The sequence below is a fragment of the Panthera pardus genome, unplaced genomic scaffold, assembly GCF_024362965.1.
Source record: "Panthera pardus isolate Hobbes unplaced genomic scaffold, ASM2436296v1 HiC_scaffold_24, whole genome shotgun sequence".
Taxonomy (NCBI): Eukaryota; Metazoa; Chordata; class Mammalia; order Carnivora; family Felidae; genus Panthera; species Panthera pardus.
In genome coordinates this window covers 97,986,041-98,013,951 of record NW_026526810.1, presented here as the reverse complement: position 1 = coordinate 98,013,951, position 27,911 = coordinate 97,986,041, and the positions used below count along the sequence as shown (strand labels likewise).

The window sequence follows — 27,911 nt, the reverse complement described above, 5'->3', positions numbered from 1 at the left end:
TTAAAAAAAAAAATTAAAAAAAAATCAATGCAAGTAAAATCAACTTGACTTTGAAAAGTGTGATGAGTCTAAAGAGGACTCCCTTCAATTATTTTTTATTTTCTTTCACTTCAGGAAACTAAGATAATTCAAATAGAGTATCCCTAATGTTATAGGACTCCTCAACCTCTTGGCTTATGTGTATTCCTGTATACTTACAATTATCTCAGACCTCCAAGTTCATTAACACATCGGCTGTGACTTTGAAGCCTTGGCTATGGAAGTTGTACTTCACCCATTAGCAACATCCCACATTCTCAGATGGCAACCTCTGGATTCCGTTTTAGCTGATTGTGGCAATCTGGGTTTCATTATTTAAGAGAGATAAGATGACAGATTGGGCTGGTTCCCACTATCTCAGAATAGCAGCCTTAAGTATTTGGAAAATGTGAACACAAAAATATTTACGGACTTGAAGAGTGAATGCTATTTGCTGTCTGAAAGAGAAAAAGCAGAAGATTATCACCCACACAGTGTTGATATTGGGTTTTATCTTCCTGAAACAAGCAGACTATGGGTGAAAGAGTCTGGTGCCATTTACGGTGAGACTGGGACTTAACTCATATCTCCAGCATCTCTCATTTGTTTCCAGCTTCATGTTTAGTTAATAACAGTAGAATCTGTAAAATCTGTAAAACAGTAGAACATGTTTTTAGTAAATACTGTCCAGATCTGCCAGCGATTTCAGCTGCTTATGGCCATGTAGAAATAGAAAGCAGGAAAAGCAATGAAGAGGAAAAGAGCTTTCAATGAGGGAATGTTCAGAAAGGTTTCATAGGTTACAGTTCAACTGTGAATTTCAACTTACTGCACCTGTTCTCTTACAGTATTCACACATTAATGAAGAAATGATCCTGGAAAAGAAATCATTTTGGATTATCTTTTTTTTTTTTTAATCACATGGAGGGTTATTTTTATTTTTATTTTTTTAATGTTTATTTATTTAGAGACAAAGAGAGAGAAAGCGGGAGCAGAGGAGGGGCAGAGAGAGAGAGAGAGAGAGAGAGAGAAGGAGAGGGAATCCCAAGCAGGCTCCACACTGTCAGCACAGAGACTGACATGGGCCTCAATGTCGCCAGAGACTGACATGGGCCTCAATGTCGCCAACTGTGAGATCATGACCTAAGCTAAAATCAAGAGTCAGACACTCACCCGACTGAGCCACCCAGGCAAACCTGAGTGATATTTTTAATATCCAATGGCTCATCTCTTACAATCTTTATTTCTTTTTTTTTTTTAATTTTTTTTTCAACGTTTTTTATTTATTTTTGGGACGGAGAGAGACAGAGCATGAACAGGGAAGGGGCAGAGAGAGAGAGGGAGACATGGCTCATCTCTTACAATCTTTATTTCTTTTTTTTTTTTTAATTTTTTTTTTCAACGTTTTTTATTTATTTTTGGGACAGAGAGAGACAGAGCATGAACGGGGAAGGGGCAGAGAGAGAGAGGGAGACACAGAATCGGAAACAGGCTCCAGGCTCCGAGCCATCAGCCCAGAGCCTGACGCGGGGCTCGAACTCACGGACCGCGAGATCGTGACCTGGCTGAAGTCGGACGCTTAACCGACTGCGCCACCCAGGCGCCCCTACAATCTTTATTTCTAAAAAGAATTCTATTCTCAACTACTAAACATGGCTCTACACTTAAGGGACTGTCTTCCTTCAGCACTGAATGGAAGCCACGCACATTAGGTCTTAGCTCTAGCAAAGATCAGTCCTCAGGAAGCCTGCATTCTTGCCATCCCTCATATGATACTCCGCATTTAAATTAGACCACCCAAATGGAATAGACATGTGACCAGCGGTCATAAGCGTAGTAGAAAATATAAAGCCAAAATTGAATGACCCAAGAGATAGTTGCTGTTTATACTCTCTGCTTCCTCATGGTGTTACATGTGCATAAATAAAAGTACCAAAGATAGGAACAGAAGGCCAGATTGAACAGCTGGGAAATGTATGACAAATCTATAGTCAACTCACCTTCTGATTTCATTTCAGTTCTTTGCACCGAACAGTCCCAGTTATATAGCAATTCATAAGCTTATGGGAGAGTCATTATCTTGCTCTGCAACACTAACTCATTTTGGGGTGAAATAGGCAGTGAGATTGCAGGAGGTTACAACAGTTGAACAAAGGAAAGCCAATTCAATATTATTTTTATCTGACTGGGCATTTTAATGTCACTGGGAACAAAAGAGTTCTCCTCTTTCCTTTTCTTAACTGTGACCATCAAGGAAGACTTAGAAATGCTATTATAATTATGGCTTACGTTTCATAATTTCTTGATTCCCTGGAGTATATAGAAAATGAAAAGATAATGTTTTACCTTGAAAGGCTGAAATGGAAAAACCTCCTGTTCGTGAAATCTCTCTGGAATGTAGTGATTTGTGTGATTGCAATCACAGAGCCAGCTAAAATAGCATACGAATTCTCCAATGTCTTCCTTCTGTCAAAAAGAACATTTCATTGAAACTACCTTTATAGCCTGGAATGGCTGTCTGCTTTCCAAAAAAGAGTTCTAAATGGCTATTAAGCAACCAGTAACTCTGCCTAAATGTGGAGCAATTAGAACCATTTTCAAAGTTTTGAAAGATTGTTCTAACCTCACCCATTCCTTTGCCAAGACTTAGATGGAATCAAGAAAATAAGAGGCTTGGAGATGAATAAGACTAAAGACGTAAACGAGTCAGCGCGATGTTTGAAAGGGAAGTGTGTCCGCACCTTTGGAGCAATTTTTGAATTTTTAATTATTATGATTAACTCTGGAAAATGGGATGTCATACATCACAGAACATTTCCTCCATTAAAAAAAACAAAAACCCTCATCGCATCAACCTCAACCCACATCATTACGCGTCCATGCAAGGCCCATCCTTTTTAAATCATTTTTCTCCACTTTCATTCTCTGTAGTGTGGTCATCTTCTCCAATGTGCTTGATATGTGTTCATATGTATGAATAGACACTTATAAATATACTTTGTGAGTGTTAATTTACATAATGGTATTGTGGTATAGATACTCTGCAACAAAAACAACATTTTGCTTTTAAGATCTACCTCTTTGGCTCTATGTATATCAGATGCTTTGTCTCTATCACTGCATAGTAGTCCGTGGTGTGCAGTCACTGCTTTCTTTATCATTTTATCTTTTATCTTTATCATTTTCTCTTTATCATTCCCCACTACGGACACTTCGGTGGCCTCAATCTCCACCACAATAAGCAACACTTGATGAATATCCTTGTACAGTCTTTCATGGATCTGTAAGAGAGTTTTTCTTTTTCTTTTTTTTAACTATTGCTATTTTTTAAGTATATTTATTTATTTTGAGAGAGAGCGTGCTAGTAGGGGAGGAGCAGAGAGAGAGGGAGAGAGAGAGAGAATCCCTAGCAGGCTCTGCCCTGTCAGCGCAGAACCCAAATGCAGGCTCAAACTCACCAATTGCAAGATCATGACCTGAGCTGAAGACGGACACTTAACTGAGCCACCCAGGTACCCCAAGAATTTTGCGAAAGTATGGATCCAGTGGGGCAACTGGGTGGCTCAGCTGGTTAAGCATTTGACGTCGGCTCAGGTCATGGTCTCGCGGTTCGTGAGTTCAAGCCCCACATCGGGCTCTGTGCTGACAGCTCAGAGCCTGGAGCCTGCTTCGGATTCTGTGTCTCCCTCTCTCTCTGTTCCTCCACCTCTCACTCTCTCTCTCCCTCTCTCTCAAAAGTCAGTAAACATAAAAAAATTAAAAAATTAAAAACTTAAAGTATGGATCCAGGAGTAGGATTCCATAATTATATATGCCAAGCTAATTTTACTAAGTAACCTCAGCCCTACCCCTCTTGCTTCTCCAGGACAGCCAGGCCAGTTTCCTCTTCCACCAACGGTACACAGTTTGCCTCCTCACATTCTCATTAATATTTGATGTCCTTCTAATTTTTGATAATTTAATGGGAATAAGGTAGCACCTTGCTGTTTTAACAACGCTGAGATTTTCCAGGGAGGTTGAGTTCATCTTGCTTGTGTGAGGATAGTTACATTAAGTACGGGCTTGCTGTTGCTTCAAAGTTTGAGAATGGGAAAGAGAGTCTGTATGAGTGTTGAGCCGAAGGAGGTGCTCCAGACAGATGTGGATGCCCAGCTTAGACTGTTCATCAGTCCTCCCAATGATTCTGTAAACTGCACATACCATTTAATAAACCCCTTTCTGCTTAAAATAGTTAGAAGGCATTTTCTTGTTGGCAACCAAGAAGGCTGGTTTATATGGTAATTGGTACCATAAGTGGTTGCAAACCCTCAAGGAATAAAATGGGAATCAAGGATAGGTTATTCAGATAGGTTAAGCATGAAAGCAGTGAGGATCTGCTTCCCATTATAATATAGGTCACTACAGCATTTTATCTGTGGACTTTCATTTTTCCATATACATTTTGGAATAGATTTGATGATAGTGTCAAAAATACTCTTGGATTTTTAGTAAAATCATATTGAATTTATAGAACAATTTGGGGATAATTGACATTATTACAATATTTTGTCCATCAGTGAACATCGTATGGTTCTCTATTTGGGTTTTATTTTATGACCCATAATAATATTTTTAAAAGTTCTCCATAAAAGCTTTGTGGATTTTTGTTGGATTATTTTCATTTCTGGGTGATGTCCATTTCTCCTCTAGTCCAATAATAATCTTGTTTGATATACAGGAAATTATGAACCCTATTTTGTTAACCATTATAACCACATTATATGACAACTGTAAAATAGAAAGGGAATGACAAAGAAAAAAATTAAAAAACTTATTATGTATAAATATCTACTTACAGGTTTTTTAATGCTCTTCTGGATGATGCCTGGATTTCTAATGCATTTTCTAGTTGGTTGTTGCCTGTATAAAGAAATAGTATGAGCTAAGGATACTATCTACACTCTCTTATTCAATCAGCTTCCCAGTTGATTCAACTTTTTAAAATGTAGATTGATCTTTTCATTTTCAAAAAATGACTTTCCTTTCTTCCCTTCTAACCCTTAAACTCATTTATTTCATTGCCCTATTTTGCTAAAACTCTAATGCTGTGTTGAACGGGGTCAAGGATAGAGAAAGTCTAGTCTTGTCTCCAGTCTTAAAGGGAATGCATAATAAAAGAAAGATGAATAACTTTGCAATCTGGCCTCTCCATTTGCCACCCTTTTCCAAGAATTGTCTCCCTCAATTGTAACCAGCTGTCCTTGGAGTGTGCAGTGGTAGAGAAGGAGGGAAGGTGGGGAAGCCCAGGCCCTGTTTAGTTGTTTGCACTCATTTTATTCCTCCCCATCTCTCCTCAGCTCAAAGATCACCCTTGCATTAATCTCATTGATCTGGGCTTCTAATTTGCTGCCTCAAGTTTAGACGGAGAAGGCAAGAGCCAATCAATGCTCTCTTTCTATACCCATGCTATCTTCCATCGCCTCTTCCCTTCCGAGGCTCTCACTTCAGCTAGGGCTCAGAACGGAGCCAACTTCTGTCTCTCCAGGGACTTTTCAGTTTTTCCAATATTTTCTTAGATCCACCATTTTCTTTCTCCCTTCTGTGACATCTTCAGGATTGGGTTTAGAGTAGGGCTCCAGAAATTCCTTCAGGTAACATCTTAAATTTTTGCTATCCTGGAATGTTGTCTAAAAATGAAAAGATAAGAGATAAAGCTTGGTTGACAATGTAATAAGGAGGTAGCCACAACCTGCATGCCTACTGCATTATCTGTGAAATGCTATGAAAGTTGGCCTCAGGTGCCTGGGTAGCTTAGTTAAGTGTCCAACTCTTGATTTCAGCTCAGGTCATGATCTCACGGTTCGTGGGTTCAAGCCCTGCATCGGGCTCTGCACTGACAGCTCAGAGCCTGCTTGGGATTCTCTCTCTCCCTCTATCTGTCTCTGCTCCTCTCCATACCCCCCGCCCCATCAAAATAAATTAATTAATTAAAAAAAAATAAAGTTGACCTAAGACTAGAAAGGAGACTAGAACTGACCCAGACCTCTGTATACCTCAAACTAAAAATAGATTTCCCTAAAATCTTGAGGGTTTTCATAAAATCTAGTGTCACAGTGCTGAAAGACACATCTTGATCCTTTGCACAGAGTGAGAATAACAGAGAAAGTGGCTGCAGCTGAAGAAGATGTACTCATATTGTATTTCCATGTGTCTAAAATCTAATTTTCAGTCTAGGGGGCTAGATGTTGTGAAATTGGGTAAGAGAAAGAGGGAAGGTGACAATGGGCAGATCATACACAAAAAACTTTGGCCAGAGGTCTTTGCCCTTGAACACCAAAAACTGAGAGAGACATTTCCCAGGGCAAAAGAAACAAACAAACAGATAAGATGGCATTTGTGATAACCCTAAAACAGCTTTGGACTGCCCATCTTGGGCCTCCTCCTTCTTCCCCAGAATATTCTCTAGTAGGAAATTTGCACTCCTCCAAGATGAGCAATCATCAGACAAGCACTGATACTGGACCTGTGCACAGATATTAGATCTAAGTGGAAAAGAGGAAAGGAACATAAACAAAAGACAAATTAAAAACTTACATCACAAAGAAGATTTATTTTTTAAAAATATTTACTTATTTTGAGAGAGAGAGAGAGAGAGAGAGAAAGAAAGAGAGGGAGAGAGAGCCGGTGAGGGGTAGACAGAGAGGGAGAGAGAGAATCCCAAGCAGGCTCCGCACGGTCAGCACAGAACCCGACAGGGGGCTCAGACTCATGAGCCATGACCTGAGCCAACGTCAAGAGTCGGGCACTTAACTGACTGAGCCACCCAGGCGCCCCATAAAGCAGCTTTTAAAATGAAAATCTAAATGAGGCAAGAGTTCATTATCTCAAAGCAATTACAAATCATGTTCACTCCACACAGGAACTGCTGCTGTTGGAGTGCCTCATTTTATGTGACTCCAGGTCTTTTCTCATACCTACTCCAGGGGAAATACCTTCCTCGTCTAGCTCTTGGTGAGAGTCTCATCACCTCCCAATCTCGGCCTTTCTACTCTTCCCAGGCTGGTTTGTTTTTCCCATGTATGAGCCAGTCACCACACACTTGAAAGGTCCCAATGATGCTCACCTCCCACAGCCTCCATCACATCTCTTTTGGAAGCAGAAAAATTACCAAGTACATATACTGTATGAAAGAAAAACATAAATGTTGTAAAATTTGATTTTATGTAAGCAAAAGATAACATTAATTGCATGGATTCAAAAACCAGAAGGATGTTTATATAACTATAGGCAAAAAATTTTTATTTTCAGTAGCATTTATTTTTATTGTTTATTGTTTATTTATTTTTGAGAGAGAGAAAGACAGAGACAGAGCATGAGAGAGGGAAGGGCAGAGAGAGAGGGAAACACAGAATCTAAAGCAGACTCCAGGCTCTGAGCTGTTAGCACAAAGCCCGACATGGGGCTCGAACTCACACACTGTGAGATCATCCCCTGAGCCAAGGTCGGGGCTTAACCAACCGAGCCACCCAGGTGCCCCTCATTTAGTTTTCTTTTTAAAAACTTGTGTTAAAAATTTACATAAAATTTTACCATTTTAACCATTTTAAGGGTACAGTTCATTGGCATTAAGCACAATCCCATTTATGTGCAGTCATTACCACTATCCATCTCCAGAACTTTTTCTTCTTTCCAAACAGAAACTCTACCCATTAAATAATTACACCTAATTTCCTCTTCCCCTCAACATTTTTTGTCTCAATGAATTTGACTACTTTAGGCCCCTCATATAAGTAGAAGCATTTAGCATTGTTAAAATCAAATAAATCACATTTTAGGGGCACCTGGGGGGCTCAGTTGGTTGAGTGTGCGACTCTTGATTTTGGCTCAGGTCATGATCCCAGGGTCATGGGATTAAGCCCTGGGTCGTGGGATCAAGCCCTGGGTCAGGCTCTATTTGGAGTGTGGAGCCTGCTTAAGATTCTCTCTCTCTCTCTCTCTCTCTCTCTCTCTCTCTCTTTCTCTGCCCCTCTCCCCTGCTTGTGCTCTCTCTCTCTAAAAAAACTAAAAGAAAATGTAATTTAATTTAATTTAAAAATCACATTTTATTTTTCTATTAACCTCTACTTTGCACACTCACCATTCTTGTTCTCCAGACTGATTAGAAAGAGGTTTGTTTTAAGTCCCAATTGTAACCATGTTACAGGGGGCTTTTCTTGGTACCAATAAGCAAGTCTCTCTGAGCTTTAAATATACTAATACTAGAGAAAATTTATTCTGGATGGAGAAATAAAACTGAAAGAGAAAGTTGAGAGAGTTCTACAGAGAGGAAAGACTCACAGAAAAGACCCAGCTAACAGAAGTCAGTGTCTCTCAGTGGATTGTGTAGGTTTAATTTAGTCATTAAGTAAGTGTACCAGCTGCCTTGAAACCACAGGGCTGGACATATCCGTCCTGGACTGGAATAGAAGGCAAGGTATCTGGCTTTGGTTCATCACAGGGGCTCATTCATAATTCAGAAAAAGAAAACACAGTCAGGCGTTTGTTCTTATTCTTGGTTAGGAAACTTTCAAATGCTGCAATTGTGAAGAAATAGTAAGATGATGGACGCCTGGGTGCCTCAGTCAGTTAAGCGTCCAACTCCTGATTTTGGCTCAGGTCATGATCTCAGTTCAGGTCATGATCTCACAGTTTGTAAGATTGAGCCCCAAGTCCAGTTCTGTGCTGACAGCACAGAGTCTGCTTGTGATTCGCTCTCTGCCCCTCCCCCACCCCTGTGTGAGCGTGTGCACACGCTCTCTCTCAAAATAGATCAATGTTAAAAAAAAAGAAATAGTAAGATGATATTTCTGACTTTTAAAATTGATTCACTGGCTTTTCATAATAGATAAAGACTTCACATTTCAATTTTTTTATCTCTATTTATTTTTTGAGAGAGAGACAAAGTGTGAGTGGGGAAGGGGCAGAGAGAAAGAGGGAAACACAGAATCCGAAGCAGCCTCCAGGCTCTCAGCTGTCAGCACAGAGCCTGACACGGGGCTCAAACTCACAAACCACAAGATCATGACCTAAGCCAAAGTCAGATGCTTAACCGACTGAGCCACCCAGGTGCCCCAAGACTTCACATTTAAATGGTATTCCAAGATGGCCTTTTGTAACTGAGCTTTGTTTAGGTAAAATTCTGAAAGGCATCACTCACTAATCATCAATTATTTCATGATTCTCTGTGATGTTTTAGACACTGTGCTGGGCACTGGGGTAAAAAATACTACACTCAAATGCTTCATGAGAAAACAGTTGATAAGTGGGTAGGTAGGTTAAGTAGTTAGCTACATAGATGAAGATCAGGGTGAAGAAAAGAAGAGAGCAAGAGAAACAGAAAGAATAAAAAAACAATGTGGCAAACTAAGAAATCTGGGTAAAGGGCAAATAAAATTTCTTTGTACTATTTTTACAACTTTAAGTTCGAAATTACTTTTTAAAGGTGCTACAAAAAGTAGGAAAATAGAACATATAAGTGGTTATAACTAGTTCATTTAAAAAGTCATGTTATAAAAGGGACTTCCAATGTCATTTTTAAAAGGAATGATTCCTCATCACACTAATAGATATTTAGAGGAAAATGGAGCTCCACAGTTATAAGTTCGCAAAATATATACCACGCACCTCTCCCAGTCGAAAGTACATTTTAGCATACTCAAAGATCAGAGAAGTCCCGTAGGAAATAAAGCCAACTACTGTATAATGTTTAATACAAAATATCCCAACACATTTGACCATTGACTCCCCACCTCTTTTTTTTAGTAACATCTACTAAAATAGAGATTTCAGAAATGCCATTGTGAGATAAGGAACATTATCTCGATGTGTGCAAACTCACTTAGAAGAAGGAGTCTACTTGCAATGCATTATATGTTCCTGAGTTTACACAGATGCAATTCCACTTGGTTCTCAGAGATCATTGTGTGAAGGTATAGACATGTGGCTCCTCTTTTAATTGGAAACTCTTATGCTTAATGTGGTATTTATTGAATTTCATGCTGAGATAAATAGCTTTTTGTTTATGCAATTTCCCAGGACTAATTGCTGAGTTTTTAGAACAGTCTTTCACTAAGCGTTAATGATTACAATTAAATGAACCACTAAGATAAAACAAATTATCAATTCAGCCACCTATTGTGAATCTGTTGATCTTGAACTACCTGATGTAAATATGTAAGATGGCTGGCTTTTTCCCATGATTGCTAGAGGCAAGATGATCCAGGTAATTTCTGCTTGTTCCCTGGAATCTTTTTCCTCAAAATTCCCTAAGAGTAGAAGGTGACTTCAGAAATATAACATCAGGTTTTTCTCTATATCAACAAAGAAATCTCTGTTATATGAATTCTCACTGTATGCTTTGTTAGTGGAAAGGCTACGAGTGAATACTTTGAGAAATTTTAAGAAGTAGCTGAGAACAATTTTTCTTTCATAAAAAAATTCTAATAAAAATCTTGAATAAGATGTCTTATTTCTTAAGTGATAAAGACACATCCTCCTAGAAGTGAATTCAGAGAGTGCTAATTTTTAAAGTTCACAAACCATTGTGTATTCAGATGTTACTGATTAATTCTAGTATTCTATTCTCATATATCTATATATCTATATAGATATCTAGATATCTATATCTATATATCTATATAGATATCTAGATATCTATATCTAGATATCTATATAGATATCTAGATATCTATATCTAGATATCTATATAGATATAGATATCTAGATATCTATATCTAGATATCTATATATAGAGAGAGATATAGATATCTATATCTATATCTATATCTATATCTATATCTATATCTATATATCTATATATATACACACACATATACATACACATTTAGGGCAAATGCCCCAATACCTGATCAAAAAATGGAAATACAAATCCAGTTTTATAAGGCATATAATGAATTGTACCCACAATAATAATGTATATTGCTAGTAATAATGTAATATTATTGCTAGTAATAATAATGTAATTGCTAATAATTTTAAAAATATTTCCTAATTAAAGTAGGTTTTCTTCATAATTATACATGTAAAGTCATAAAACAGAACACAGTGATTCTTTTTGTTGTTGTTGTTTTTAAGTTTATTTAATTCATTGTGAGAGAGAGAGAGTGCACCTGTGCATGGGAGAGGCAGAAAGAGAGGGAGAGAGAATCCCAAGCAGGCTCCACACTGCCAGTGCAGAGCCTGACGCAACATACAAACCCACAAACTATGAGATCATAACCTGAGCTGAGACCAAGAGTCAGATGCTTAACTGACTGAGCCACCCAGGTGCCCCCAGAACACAGTGATTCTTAAAGAGCAAGTAAAATCTATTAATGGACCAATTCTTATTTAATTAATTGACTACAGTGCTAATAAAAAGTAAGTATATAATGTAAAGCATGGTATTATTAAGTAGATAAAGGGAAGCAAGGTATAATGCCAAACAGACGAAACTTCAAAACATCAAATTGTCATCTTTCAATGATATTCCTAATTTGCATTTTTTTTGAGAGAGAGAAAGAGAGAGAGAGACAGAGAGCACACAAGATAGGGAGGGGATGAGGAAGAAGGAGACAGAATCTTAAGCAGGCTCCACATCCAGCAAAAAGCCTGACATAGGGCTCCATCCGAAATCAAGGGTCAGTCCCTCAACCGACTCAGCCAACCAGGTACCCCCTTTATTTTTTTTAATTTGAGAGAGAGAGAGAGAGAGAGACAACACTCAAACAGGCTGCACACTCAGCATGGAGTCTGATGCAGGGCTTGATTCCACAACTCTGGGATCACAATCTGAGCCAAAAATCAGATGCTCAACCAGCTGAGACACCCAGGTGCCCCTACGTATTTCTTCACTGTTCTCTACAGTTATGCTCAGTACACTATGTAAATTGCCATTTAACCATGTTAATTACCATCTTGATTTCTTTGCTTAACCTTGTGCCTTGGATTATGTGAAATAAGAAGAAATAAGAAAATAAAGATTAAGGGAAGAGAGACAAAGAAGAAACCAACACTCCCTGAGACAGTTCTGTATTAAAATATAAAACGACATAAATTTTGTTCCTGAGGGGGAATTGTTATGTGTGAAATGCTAATTCCTTATTTTTCTTGGTTAGACCAAAGGTAGAGAAAACGGTGGGCTTTAATTATTTGCAAAAGAACTACAAATTAGAGTTTAGTTAATTCATTGACTCACTTCATAACCACCTATCACTCATTCACTTAATTCAGAGATTTGTAAAGCACAACCCATGGGACAGCCACCAGGTTCTATAAAGTTGAACTGGAACCAATCCATGCCCATTTGTTATATTTTCCATGGCTGCTAAGAAATCAGAGTGAGCGGTCACAAAAGAGACTTTCTGGTCCATGAAGCCTAAAATATTTACTATCAGGCCCTTTACAGAAAAAGGTTGCTGACTCCTGATTTAAGCAGGCCTTTAGTCATTTGTTTTCATTTAACAAGTATTTTGCAGTCGAAGTGGCATTGGCCTCAGTGCTAGGACCACAGCCATGAACACACAGCCCTAGTCTCTGCCCCTGTGGACTTTACATTCTAGTGGAAGAGACAATTAAACAGCAATGACATCAACAGTGTGATCAGGTCTAGAATAGGGAAAGATGTAACAGGTGATGGGAACCCAGATCAAAGGCACCAAGCTGGAATTGAGAGGAGTGAATGTAGTAAGGGTGATCCTGGAAGGAAATGATACCTAAACTGAAATCTGAAGAGTGAACAAGAGTCAGGAAAGTAAAACCCGGGGCTGGGAGGGGTGAGGCAGAGAAGGAAGGAGTCTGAGGTAGGTTGTGAGTATTGCAGGGAGAAAGACATATGTTGAGTCCCATGGGTAGATGAAAGTGTGGCATGAGCAATGTCTAGTCCAAGGAGAACAAAGGCTTATTGGGAGAAGTAGTAAAAGGAAAGCTAGAAAAGCAAGCAGAACCCAGATTATGAGTCTTATAAGGAGCTTAATCCAAGGAAAATGGAAAGCCATGAAAGGATTTAAATTATGAGAGAGATACAATCATATTTATATGTTAGCATGATCACATACTCTTCAGTGTGGAGTTGGAGGGGAGAAAGGCTAGAGTCAGAAATAAGAACTAAGAAGCTATTGTAGATATTTGGGCTCTTTCCATAACTTGACTATTGTTGATAATGCTGCTATAAACACCAGGCTGCATGTGCCCCTTCAAATTTGGAGAATTACTAATTTGTAAAAATACTGATTCAAAGGGATACATGCACCTCAATGTTTATAGCAGCGCTATATACAGTAGTCAAATTATGGAGAGAGCCCAAATGTCCACCGACTGATGAATGGATAACGAAGATATGGTGTATATATACAATGGATTATTACTCAGCCATAAAAAAGAATGAAATATTGCCATTTGCAACAACATGGATGGGGCTAAAGAGTATCATGCTAAGTGAAATAAGTCAGAGAAAGGCAAATACCATATGATTTCATTCATATGTGGAATTTAAGAAACAAAACAAGCATAGGGGGAAAAAGAGAGAGAGAGGCAAGCCAAGAAACCAACTCTTACCTGTAGAGAACAAACTGATGGTTACCAGAGGAGAGAAGGGGTGGAGGGATGGGTTAAATAGGTGGTGGGGATTAAGGAGTGCACTTGTGATGAGCACCAGGTGTCGTATGGAAATGATGAGTCACTAAATCCTACCCTTGAAACTAATATTACATTGTATGTTAACTAACTGGAATTTAAATAAAAACTTAAAAAAAAAAAAGCTGTAGGGGTGCCTGGGTAGCTCAGTCAGTTGAGCATCTGACATCAGCTCAGGTCATGATCTTGCAGTTTGTGAGATCGAGCCCTTCATCCGGCTCTCTGTTATCCATGCAGAGCCGGCATCATCAGATCCTCTGTCCTCCTCTCTCTCTCTCTCTCTGCACCTCCCCCACTCACACTCTCTCTCTCTCTCAAAAAACCAACCAAACAAACAAACAACAACATATATATATATATATATATATATATATATATATATGCTGTTTTAGAGATGAAATTCCCAGTTATAACCAAGTGAGGAGACTGGCAAATCTTCTACCTGAAAAGCAACTATAAAGCTGGAAAAAACAGCAAACAAAAAAATCACCTTTTAACAGTCTGAAAATGAACAAAAGCACGCAACAATCCGAGAGCATTTATATTTGAAAATCTGCTTAACTTCCCAAGTAGGAACATGGGAATCTGTGGTGCTCTCTGGACTTGGCCGCCCCCATCCCTCCTCCAGCTCAGTGGACAAGGAAGCTTTCCAGGGCAGGGCAGGTCCTAAGGACCAGCAGCTTCTCCCCGACTGGGGGAAGGGGCTTCCTCAATGCGGCGTGGTGGGAAAAGCCTGCACCCAGCAGTGTTATTGGTAAGAGTGACAACACAGCCCTAGTTGAGTAGGAAAGGCTCACAGCTCTGCCAGCCTGAGTGTGTAGTCATTGTGGGAGAAGGCATATTTCTTGTGTGGTTGTGTGTGTGTGTGTGTGTGTGTGTGTGTGTGTGCGTGTGCGCGTGCTGCTTCTAATGGAGAAAACCCAAACCAGTTACAATGCCTCGCTCACACTGAAGCTGAACATAAAAGGGCCCAGCAAAGGGCAGAAGCCTGGGCATACTTGAACATGGCATGAGCTTTGAATGTCGCCCCCTGTACTCTCATATATATTTATCGGCAGAGAACAGAAGCCTTACGGGCTTGAAGTGGTTGAGTACAACCTCGATCCAACCTCTGTCTAACCAAGACAATGCAGACACAGGGGTGACTTCACAGAAGCAAGGTTAAAAATAAAAACCAGAAGATTTTTAAAAACAAAACAAACAAACAAAAAACCCGTGAAGCAGAGACATCAGCATTCACAGACCAGAGAGGAGACCGATGTCACAGATCTTGCCAGGGAAAGCACGAAACAAAGAAATAAGCAAAACCCTAACAACAACAATCTTCATGAGCGGAAAAATGAGAATCCAGAGCTGCACTAATATATTATATGAAATGTCCAGATTTCAACAAAAACTGCTGGACACACAAGGAGACAGGGAGGTGTGGTGCATGCTCGGGAAATAAAGGTGCCAGTAAAACGTGTCACATGTAGCTGAGTTGTGCGCTTCGGCAGTTCACGTCCTCTAAGAAGCAGTCCAAAGTGAGATTAGACACACAAGAGATTTGGTGGTGGAAATGCTTGTGAACGTGGAGAAAGCAGCAGAAATGGGTAGGGAGAGAGGCACCTGGGTGGCTCAGCTGGTTAAGAGTCTGACTCTTGATTCTGGCTCAGGTCATGATCTCATGGTTCATGAGTTCCAGCCCCAGCCCCGAGTCAGGCTCTGTGCTGACAGCCTGGAGTCCCCTTCCTATTCTCTCTCTCTCTCTCTCTCTCTCTCTCTGCCCCTCCCCTGTGCTCACTCTCACTGTTCCTCAAAATAAAAAAATAAAATAAAATAAAGAAATGGTAGGGAGAGACTTCAGTCCACAGTGCAGGTCTGGGATCTATGAAATGAGAGCAGAAAAGGAAGGATTGGCTAGGGGACCCTAAATCGCAGTGCAGTTCTGAGAAAGTCTGAGCTCTGTGTGGTAGAGGAGCCTCATGCTGGGCGGGTTCAGCTCAGGTACCCACACTGAGTTCCAGCCCGGGAGTGACCCGGAGAAGTGTGGTCTTGGTGTGAGTAGATAGATGTGAAGATGCCGTGCTCAAACTCGAAACTTTTGGCCTTCCACGACACATCCACGCTGGCACGCTCCCTTCCAGCAGCTTCATCCTCCTGTTTTGCTCCCCTTTTCTGCTGGCCAGAATAACTCTGGCCTCTCCACTTGACCCGACATCAGCCATCTCTAGTCTTCTAAGAGCCACCCTAACCGTGAGTTTACCTGATCCTCTGGGGCCTCACCAGAGCCCCCCAAATCAATGAATTCTCACTTAACCATTCTTTTGTTCCAACCCTCTTGATCAAGCACCCTCTCAATCTAATTCCAGGGGTAATCCACTCATTCTTAATGGTACATGCTGGTGAATTCTTATAATTCTTTTAGGGTGTAATTTCCTCCTTTCTCTTATCAGGCCCCGTACATCCCTGTCCAGGTCACATGAAGATTTATTTAGCCCTGCTCATCACTCTGGTAGCCCGGAGAGGAGGCAGGAGTAGCTCCTGAGCGGGAGCACCTGTTGCCTCGCAGGGGAAATGTCTCTGCCCTAGCAACTGCAGGCAGGAGGGGGGATAGCTCCCTACTAGGGAAGGGTAGCCGCCTCTGAAAGCCCTGAGTGTTCAGGGTCCCAGGGGTTCCCAGCCAAGGCCCTGACCTTAGCACGAAAGACCTGTCTGGTCTGAGCATTTAAACATCGCTGGAGCTCTGTGACTCTGTCATAGCTTCTTTCTGCTCCTGGGCTGTTTTTACTCTTCCATTTTAGAAGATAAAGATCTTTTCTTAAGCTGTCAGGGCCCTCTGGCTCACACACTTAGCCTTTAATGGTTTGTTAACTGCCCTCAATTTCTCATTATCCCATCAAAGGACATCAATATGGTTTGTTAAAAATAAGGCAATTCCACTCCTTGTAGGCATTACTCCCTGATATCTTTCACATGTCAGAATCACTGCATTTCTCTCTAACGGGACATTTTCTAAGGTCACCATTGGGGAAACCTTCAGCAACTGGGCTCTCACCTCATGCCAGAGACTCTATCACGGCCCCCACGTTCTATTCAGGATAGAGCCCTTTGTGACAGCTAGCCAGTGAGGGTGCCAGTCCCAAGCCCCGTCTTTTTTTTTTTTAATGTTTTATTTATGTTTGAGACAGAGACAGATCATGAGTGGGGGAGGGGCAGAGAGCGAGGGAGACACAGAATCTGAAGAAGGCTCCAGGCTCTGAGATGTCAGCACTGAGCCCAACGCAGGGCTCGAGCCCATGAACTGTGAGATCATGACCTGAGTCAAAGTTGGACGCTTAACCAACTGAGCCACCCAGGCACCCCCCAAGCCCTGTCTTAATGTTCGTTTTCCCAGACCCAACACTTGGTACCACCTATGTTAGTCTAGGTCCTTCAAGAAGTACACACTAAGTTGTGTTAGCCATGCAAGAGGTTTCCTGGGGGAGGAGGAAGGGAAGGGAGCAGTGGTAGGTATGGAGAACCTTCAGATTGCAGTGCAGGTAACTCCTGCAGAAGGAGAGAGGTAGGGAAGGATTGGGTGGGAAGAGGCTCAGATGACAGTGTAGTTCAGAGAAAGCCTCAGAGGGGCTGGTGGAGGGCCCCAGGGAAGACTGCCTCTAAGGAGTCCTGCAGGAGGGAGGCATGGCCCAGCTCAAGTCATTGGCTTAGTTAGGATACCTTAGAGGGGCTGGTGGAGGGCCCCAGGGAAGACTGCCTCTAAGGAGTCCTGCAGGAGGGAGGCATGGCCCAGCTCAAGTCATTGGCTTAGTTAGGATACCTTGCTTGGTCACTGGCTTAGTCATTGGACAGGAGCAGCCTGGGAAGCGTGGCTTGGGTGTGAGTGCCATGTGGCTCTAGGTGAGGCAGCTGGAAACTGTCAGTCAACTGTGACCCTCAGCAGTCCTACTGAATGATGATATGAGAAATATAATTCCATCCTCTACATGTGTCCTCTGCTGGTGTTTCTGAGGATCCCCAGACCAGACTGTTTGCACAAATGTCTCCTTTTGTTTTGAATTCCTACTCCTGCTTAAGTGATCTGTTTCCTTTAGTGATCTTACCACTTCTGGCAACCTTAATTCTCTCTTGGCATCTATGGCCCAAATCTGAAGATCTCACTTCATTCCCCAAAGCGGCACTATCACCGTGTTATAAGTATCTGACATATGAAAGATTTGGTGGTGATGGGGAAAATTCCAAGAGAGGGAAATGAAACACTTGATTTTTAATTTTAGATGCTCTCGTGCCTAAAGTTCACTGACCCTTCCTTGTCTGTTACGAGGAACCTCCATCAAGGCTTTCCCACCCCCTCCTCCACTTTGCTCTTTCAGAGAACTTTTCCCCATCCATTTCTTATTTCAGCCTCCATTTGCAAAATTCTCCTTCCCCTGGGTTGTTTGGAAGGGGAAAAAATAATCAAGATTCCTCTGTTTTGCATTCCTTCATGTCGTTTGTGGACAATTTTTTTTCTTTTATCTCAACTGTTACCTAAGATGAGGATCTGGGATCTAATTGGGCCTAGCCAGAAAATAAGGTGTTTTTATTAAATATTATAGTCAATACCAGATTTCTGGTACATTCTCATATCTTGGTTTTGGCCACTTCTCATCATATTTTTATTTGCTAATAAATTATTAAAGACTCAATCTCAGATTAAACAGAAGGTTATGATAGACCTAATGCAAAGATACAAGACAACAAATAGCCATAAGCCACAGACTTTTCTATGCTATTTCTCATCTTAAGTTGACTTTCCAATCTGTTGGTATTTTCATCTTTGAAGGAGGTAACATTCAGTAATGGCAAATGTACACAAAAAAAGATTGCATATCAATTTATGAACAGATGTAGGCATGTAGCCAACATGTATAAAAGGAAAATGTTTTAGGGAGCTGATTCTTTGATGTGCATGTTCTTTTATAAGAATTTTTCTTTATCTCTCCCATAAAAAAAAGGAGCCTAGTTCAAAGCACAATCAGTCTTTCATGGTAAGGACAATGGATGGAAGCAATTTGAAGCAAATGCCCTTTGATTAAATAGATGACTGTTTGACTTCTTAATAAATAATCAACATCAAAATAAAAGTCTAGATCTTTTCAAGTTCACATGGCTATGGTTTATTTTAGCAGAATTAAATTGTATATGCACTTTGAACTCTGTAGCTTAAATATTTTTAAAAGACTCCTTGGAAATGATTTTAAATAACCCAACATCATTCATGCACCAAAGCATGGAAAATTGAAAGCAAATCAAGATCCCCAGAATATATATTTGCTTTTCAGCATCACCTTGTACTTATAGCTTTGATTGCAAAACGCCCCCTGCAGGTGTTGGTTTTGAAGCCACGTTTTGATAGGGGGAGGTACGTGCTGCAATATACAGATAAGCAGGAAATGAACCATGGAGGAAAAATCTATTAGTTCCAAAACTCAAAGAGAGCAGTGGCCTCAGCACTGCATGTGTGTCCCTTTGCCAGTTTAAAAGTTTCTCTGTTCCAAATGATGCTGCACGATCGTCCCAATTTTGAATGAGCCTATCCTGCATTTCTACTAGCTTACTAGTACGGTGAGTTGATTTTTATACCTACAAATTCCTAAGAAAGGTGATCATTTTCACAGGTCATGATCTCGTGGTTTGTAAGTTCACGCCCCGCATCGTGCTCTGTGCTGACAGCTCAGAGCCTTCATGATCCTGCTTCAGATTCTGTGTCTCCCTCTCTCTCTGCCCCTCCCCTGCTCATGCTCTGTCTCTCTTAAAAATGAGTGAATTAATTTTTAAAAATTAAAAAAAAAAAGTCAGAGTTTTATTTTCTTCCCCACGGTTGGGACAATGTGCCCTCCCCAGTGAGTCAGAGATTCTTTCCCTTCTACACACACAAATAAAAATACAAAACAATGGCTCTTCACCAAAGCGTAATTCTAATTACATAGTTCTCTGAGTAGGCATTAGCCGAGAAAAAAAGACCTTGGTATGTCTGCTTACAAGCTGCTTGGCCTTTGCTTATGGCAGAGAGATTTCCTAAATGGTTATAGTTATTAAACTGGAATAAACGGGAGCACCGGGTGGCTCAGTCGGTTAAGTATCTGACTTCTGCTCAGGTCATGATCTCACGCACAGTTTGTGAATTTAGAATTATTTGAGGCAAGGACCTTATGTTGTTATTCAAGTGAACACAAACCATCATTTTAATATACATAATGCTTTCTGAATTTTCAAAAAATACGATTACTATAAAGGGAGAGAACTTTGCATTTCTTTTGTTTGGAATCATATCTATGCGACTTGTCTGCATTTGTAGCTATTGCCTCAAAGCATCAGATAGCACTCTTTTTTACCTGGTAATTTCATTGTGCCTGAACATTTACATAATTAAATAAGATATTGCATTCATCAGGGTTCTCCTGATTAATGTAAAGAGATTTATTGTTAGGAATTGATTCACGTGGTTTTAGAGGCTGACAAGTCCCAAGAGTGACTTGGCAACCCAAAAAAGCCAATGGCATCGTTCTTGTCTGAAGGCCAGCAGGGTTGGGACCCAGGAAGAGCTGACATTTCAATTCAAGTCCAAAGGTGGGAAAAACAACAAGAGCAACAAGAATAACAACAACAACATGTCCCAGTTTGAAGGCAGTGAGGCAGGAGGAATTGCTTCTTACCTAGTGAGAATCAGCCTATTTGTTCTATTCAGGCCTCCAACTGATGGAGTGAAGCTCACCCACCACAGGAAGGACAATTTGCTCTATTTAGTCTACTGATTTAAATGTTAGTCCTCTCCAGGGGCGCCAGGGTGGCTCAGCAGGTTAAACATCCGGTCTTGACTTGGCTCTTGACTTTGGCTCAGTTCACGATCTCACAGTTCGTGGATCTGAGCCCCACATCAGGCTCTGTGCTGGCAGTGTGGAGCCTTCTTGGGATTCTCTCTCTCTCCCTCTCTCTGCCCCTCCCTTGCTCATATGCTCTGTCTCTCTCTCAAAATAAACAAATAGACTTAACAAAAATTTAAACAATGTTAATCTCATCCGAAAATACCCTCACGGACACACACAGAATAGTGACTGACCAAATAAATATCTGGGCACTCTGTGCCCCAATCAAGTGGACACATAGAATAAATACATCTCAGACATAATTGCTTTTCTTTCATTTCTACCTCATATTTTAGTTAAATGCAATATTGATTTCTAAAAAACTAATTACCTAAGGTTATATTATCTGTGCATTTTGTTTTGCAATAGTAAAGGGGGAATTACAAAATATCCATTACAAAGAGGAGTCACTGGCTGATAGAAGATCGAGAAGCACTCATCTGGATATGCTGCATTCTACTGTAATGGTTTAATCGCCCACCATATATGAACATACAATAATATATTTAATTAATTAACACTTCTGTTGTTTTTTTTTTATTTTTTTGCTGCTACAGAAATATCAGGGAGAACACCCTCATACGTGTATCTTTGTACATTTTACAATATTTCTGTATAATGGCTTCCTCAAAATAGAATTCCTCAAGAGTATGCACATTTAAAATGTTAATAGACACTGCAGCAGTGGGGTTCAAGACTAGAACTCCCCTTTCAATGGAAATTATATACCAAAGGGTATAAAACAGATATAAGTAAAGTTGCTTTTTAAACGAGGATGGAAATCTGGAAGTTGCCTCCATTCCTTTGTTGACCAAGGCAGTCCTGGGGGCATCTCCACAGAGCTCTTCGGGCATCCTCACAGAGCTCTGCAGGGGTTGGAGCCTAGCCTGAAAACCACAGGCCTGAGATTTACTCCCTTCTTGGTGGCTTTGGCTTTGTGAGGCTATGAGGTTGCTCAATACCTTCTCCTCATCTCAGGTGTATAGGTTAACCAGCTAGATTCCCCATGCTGCCTTTATTATTATTATTTGATATGCAAACTAAAAAGTACATAAAATGTAAACATTTTGTAAACAAATGTAAAAGCCTAATAAAATAGCATGATGCACATACCTCTATAGGCACTACCCAGATGAAGAAATAGAACCCTACTGGCATCCCATGCCAAACATAACCCCCTCATCCCACCCCAAAGGTAATCACTATACTAACATATATAGTAATCACTCCCTTGTTTTTCATTATACTTGTACTCTAGAAAGTATTATATATAAGTCAGTACACTATAGTTTCTTTTTTCCTTTTGGAGGGACTTCATATCAAAGGGATAGTACTGCAGCCATTTGGTCCAATACTGTTTTTGTGAAATTTTTAATTTTTATGTGCTATTGCATATGGTTATAGCTTGTAATTTTTTATTGCTATAGGACATTCAATTTTTAAAAATTTTTTTTAATATTCACTTGTTTTTGAGAGACAGAGAGACAGAGCACGAGCAGGGGAGGGGCAGAGAGAGAGGGAGACACAGAATCTGAAGCAGGATCCAGGCTCTGAGCTGTCAGCACAAAGCCCAATGCAGGGCTTGAACTCACGAACTGTGAGGTCTTGACCTGAGCTGAGGTCAGATGCTTAACCCACTGAGCTACCCAGGTGCCCTGATAAGGCATTCAATTTTATGAATACACCATAATTAATTTATCCACTCTATTGTCGATGGGCATTTGGCTGTTTTTAGTTTAAGGCTGTTATAAATAATGCTGCTATGAACTTTCTCATACCTATCTTCTAGTTCACATAGTCTTATATTTCTATTTCACAAAAAGCTAGAGATAGGATTGTTGGGACATAGGACATGAACGTGAACTTTCTATTCTAGGCTGTTTAGCCAAGTAAACAAACAGCTCTACAAAGTATTAAAAAAAAGTTTGTTTTAAAAAAGTATTTGTTCTGTAGATTACCTGATATCCACGTGTAATTGCAATAATCAGTTCTCAGATATTTTTCATAATATCTGTAAAACATGGGATTGTACAGGGTTTCTTTTGTGGTAATGAAAATATTCTAAAATTAGTGGTTATGATTACACAACACTAAATATACTAAAAAACCTCTGAATTATACACTTTAAAAGAATGGACTTTATGGCATGTGAATTATTCTCAATTGTTGGTATAAATGAACAAACAAACTCCCAAATGACAATAAGAATTCAGGATTATTGGGGCACCTGGCTGGCTCAGTTGGTCAAGTGCCCGAATCAGTTGGTTAAGTGCCCAGCTCAGGTCGTGATTTCACAGTTTGTAAGATTGAGCCTGATTCAGACTCCTTGCTGACAGGGCAAGCCTGCTTGGGATTCTCTCTCTCCCTCTCTCTCTGTACCTCCCCTGCTCACTCTCTCTCTCTCTCTCTCTCTCTCTCTCAAAATAAACATTTAAATATAGATTTAAAGAAAAAAAGAGTTCAGGACTGTTGAAGACAGAAGCCATGTAATATGAGACTGTTTCAACCTCCAGCCAACCTACCAGGAATTATGCGTTGGGGGTGGGGTGGGGAAAGGAGTGGAGAATTGGGGCCAAGCTGGGGGGGGGGGGATAGGTAAAGGAGAGAGGACAGCAGAAAGTGATAGGTTTAAATGGTAGCTTAGAAAAATGTTTTGGTAGCTTGTATTATTTGATTATGGAAATAAGGAAAAGAAAATGGAATAAGGTTGGTGGTGTACTTTAAGCAATGATCACGACTTTCTGATCTGTAAATATCAGCTCTCCACATCCCAAGAAGTGTTGTTATGTTCACAGAATATATGAAGAAAATTGAGTTTTAGGGATAGAACTGGGGGTCACAAGGTTAATATATATATATATATATATATATATATATGTATAAAATTAATATATAATAATATATAATATTAACAATATAATTATATATAATCATATAATATATAATATATAATTAATAATGATGTTCACAATCACAGTTAACACTTATTATTTCATATTTATTTTGTATTTATTATAAGATTTCAAATTCTGTTACAGCACTTACTAACTGTATGACCGTGAGGAAGCTTCATTCAATAAGCTGCTATTGTGCATTTCAGTTCTGGAAAGTATGTCATGGGAATTGCATTGTCCCTCCTCTGCTTTACTTAGTAGTAGATACACCAGTGAGAAGGAGCATACACTTATCCAACTCTTCCCCTTGCACACCCCCAACATAATCCCCTTAATGAGGTAAGGCTGCTGACAAGAGACAGGGACATCTCCTGGGTCAAGAGAACACAAAAAACTGCCTCGCTGCTCGAAACTAGAGAAAAGAGGAACATCGGAAAAATAATGTCTCAACAAATCATCTTGTCACATAAGCATCGTGCTAGCTGAAGAATTCTAAGCAGTGGAACTACTACAAAAGCCCTTGTTTGAATTGTATGGTATTCTGCGCCTCTTCGGCTCTGGTATGGGAAATAATCTTTTTAAATCCATAAATGATTCTTTGAAATACATCTTTTTACCTTTTTTAAAGTACAGTTGGGGATAAGCTCATTTTTGTTAAGTATAGGTAAGTAACACAACTCATGTCAGTTTTGTTCATTTAGAAGGTTTAGAGACCTGTAAAGCGCCCAGAAAATTCCAACAGGCTGTTGCTATCAAATGAATCAAGATGGCTTCTTCAGCAGTTGAATATCACTCTATATAACACTTTCCTTCTATAAATGAAAGCCTTGTTTTATAACTGGCCTGGATGCTTCTGATTTTATTGGAACTATACTAAGAAGCTGGTTTGCTGTGAATTCCTGCCTTGTGGCTAAAGGTGCACAAAGTCAATACAGTGCCTGAGCTGCCCCTGGGTCTCGCGCCACCCACGTCCCAGGTGGAATTAAATGTCCTCAAGTAGGCTACTTTGAAATTCTAGTTTTTAAAGCATGCTTTTCAGAGCAGCAAAAACACAAATGACTGTGTGTATATTTACCGCACTTTATGCATCTCATATATAAAAGCTGTATTGAACATTTATGAGGGTTCTCCTCTGAAAAACTGCAGATCATAATAGAAAGTATGTTTTTGCATTTTTACTCAAACCTCAGACTCCAATAGAATGAGGGCCTAATGGAGCCAAGAAAAAAGAGGGAGTTGCTTACCACAACATACAGTTTTCCTGGCACAAATAAATCTGTCTCACTCACTCAGCCCTTGAGGCAAAGGAACAAAAGAACCCAAGAAGTTCCAGAGAATGCTTTGCTCACATGTACCCATGCCCCTGCTCTTTTTCTGCACAGGGAGCCAAAGGGGAAGAAGTAATACAGGCAGTGAACATGAGCTCTGCAAGATGGGGTGAAAGGGAATACTGGGAGACCTTTCATCTTTCTCTGTTGCATATTTAATACATTTTCCTTGACTTTCAGATTTCAAAACTATTTTACATTGTTGAGACGGTAAAGGTCTAATTATGAGTGGCTTCCAAATGTTTGTGTTAAGCAAGTCAGCTTGTTTCCAAGGTAATGTAGTAACAAATGTTCCCTGTATTTATTGGTTGAAAAGTATTTAAATATACTTGCTTTCTTCCCACCCATCTACTTGTAATAGTCAGGGTCCAACAAGGAAACCACTATCTTTTTTTAAAGAGAAATCCATGCTGGGAGATAGTTACAGGGGTGATAGAAGAGCTGGAAGCCAAACAAGAGATAGTGAAGCCAAGCAGAGATAAACAACAGCAGAGAGACAAAGGGTTGTAAATGGAGGTCCCAGAACCCAGAGCCAAGGCCACCAGACAGTAGCTGGTACCACAGCAGACCTGTCCAGTGGGAACTGAGCCAAAGGAAAGAAGCAGTCACTGCTGGAGAAGCCATTCAAAGCAGAGAGCTGTCCTGTGTGTACCCTTCCTCCTGCACCCCTACTCCTAACCCCACACTATAGCCTCTGGCCAGTATCTTGCGATGCTCAAAAGCCAGAAGCCAACTAACATGAGACTCTAAGAATCAGCCTGCAGGCAGGTTCAGCCTCACCACCTTGGAGAGCAGAGAAGAGGATGGGAAATGAATCTGAGAGCACACTGAGTTCGCATTTTTCTTGATCATTCTCTGAATTCTCAAAGCTAAAAAAAAAAAAATATTCCTGACAGAAAATCTCTAGCTTACTGGGGAATGGGGAAGATTGAGTTCTGAATGGCTGCAGCCACCAGATAAACTCTGCCCTGTGCCTACCTGCTAACTGGGTACCACTCACCTGTGGTATTACCAGTCTCTACAGTTCATCCGGCAAAAAGTTGTCCAGTGGGACCCAATGAAGACGGATCCAGGGGGGACCAGTTGCCTTTTGCTTGACTCTCTTGACGTTGTTTCAGTATTTTCTCATACTCACACAGGAACTCTTATGCAGCATTTTATGAGCTGTCACAAGGGGAAATGGCTGTGGGATGTGTCCGTGGTTGACAGGGTGCTTTTATCATGTATATCTTCCAGAGCTTTGAGGTATAGGGAGAGAAAAAGAGGAAAAAACTGATGTAAATGAGTGGTGAGTTACCTCTCCCGTCCTCTTTACTAGAGTGAAAACACCTTTTCCTTTTCTATTTTTTCCTCCTTTTTAAGAAGAAAGGATATACCTAAGAGAAATATTTGGATTATCTAAGGGTGGGGAACAAGGGCAGTTCAGCCGAAAACAGCTGGAATGTATCTGCAATAGGAGTGGACAAAAAACACTCTTTTTGTGCCATCAGTGAATCCTTGCTGTGAGTAAGCCAAAATAGCAACTTCTTTATCTCCAAAACAATTCTCCCTGAGGCCAGTTCCCAGCTTTAGATGCATACCCAGGACACTTCCCAGCTGTGTGGCAGTGCTGAGCTCTTCTCCACTGACCAGAGCCTTAGATCACAAAGGAAGCTGCTACGTCCAAGGACACCACACGCTTGCAGTAGAGGGGGACATCACATGCAATAGAGGGGGACAGCAGGTCTGGGCCAGTCATGTGGAGATCAGACACTACACTGGTCAATCTGAATACAGAAGGAAACTATTGTCTTTAATATAAGTGACATAACTGGCATCTATTGAGCACTTGCTATGTGCCAGGCTCTCTGTTGTCTTATTGAAACTTCACAACAGCACTTTTTGGTCACCATTCTTATTTTCCCCATTTCACAGATGAAGATGTTGAGGTTTTGAGGTTGGGTTGTTTGTCTAGCATCTCACAGCTAAGAAGTGGCAGATTTGAGACTCAGACCTATGTCTGTCTCTCCCCCAGATCCAAAGTTCTTCCCCTTTACACTATCCTGCATATCAACTCTAAGGGAAACTCAATGGACAGTTTGTATGTTCAGTGCTAGCCAGCATCGCAAACAATCACTGATCTCATTACCCATGGTTTATGGAAGAGATAGTAAACAGAATCATTGCTTGTTGGTTCTCTCCATGAATATCTGAGTGCAAATGATCAGTGAACTCTTGTTACCTCTCCAGTCCTAATGACTGAGTCATAGCATATCTGCTGATGTTCTAGAAGCTTCTATGTTCTGAATCTCTCCAGCTACCCAAACCCTAGAGAATAAATGCTCCATTTCTGCAACTTTTCTTCCCAGAACTTCTCAGCTGGAATCCCAGAGATTGGAATCTGTAGGCTGAGATCCTGGCCAGTTCTGGAGTGACTCCTAATCTCATCTTCAGGGAAGGTCATTTATCTTAACAGCTTTTTGCCCAAGATCTTTGTATCTGTGATGGATACTATGGATTTCTATTCTACTCCAACTGGTATAGCTAGACTTTGATATCATCTCTGCTGCATCACTAGAGCCCAGATGGCTCATGACTAGTGTATAGACTCTTCTCCCGAGAAGTTCACCCTGTCCCTTGAATTCTTATATTTATAGAAGTAAAAGAGTTAGCACAGGATGACAAATACATTGCACATACACTGCTACTTCTCTTTCCTACACCCATAGTTAGGATGATCATTTGATTTATTGTCTGAACCAGGATGCTTAGAGAGTGAAAAGAAGGGCTAAATTACATGAAGACAAACAGGTTTGTAAACCAGGGCAGTCCCACAGTAGACAATGCTCATTGATCCTACCCTTCTCCACAGGGATCCAGGCAGCCCTTCAGAGATGAAAACTATGAGTAATCATATAATTGGTACCTTAGGACACTTACTGTTTACATGTGTATGCATCTCATTTCATTTTTTCAGCATAGGTTTGAGTGTTTACTCTGCAAATTTATAGATGAGGAGCTACTCACTTTATAAAGAAAAGGAAGATATAATCCTGTTCACAGATTAGAATCTAGTTATGAAGAAAAGACAACATAAAACAAATAAATAACGTTATGAGTGCAAATATTCTCTTCCATGAATGAATTTCCCTGGG

At 40.3% G+C, this 27,911-nt stretch overlaps 1 long non-coding RNA gene across 1 annotated transcript in view; it reads right to left on the bottom strand.

The window, feature by feature from the left end:
* Positions 1 to 1,413: 1,413 nt before the first annotated feature.
* Positions 1,414 to 27,911, bottom strand: part of LOC109268402 (uncharacterized) — a 302,440-nt gene continuing 275,942 nt past the window's right edge. The window contains exons 5-8 of the long non-coding RNA XR_002080637.2: positions 25,778 to 26,015; positions 5,501 to 5,684; positions 4,854 to 4,917; positions 1,414 to 2,484 (exon numbers count right to left, since the gene is read on the bottom strand). This is a non-coding gene — a long non-coding RNA (uncharacterized LOC109268402). The remainder of the gene's footprint in view (positions 2,485 to 4,853; positions 4,918 to 5,500; positions 5,685 to 25,777; positions 26,016 to 27,911) is intronic.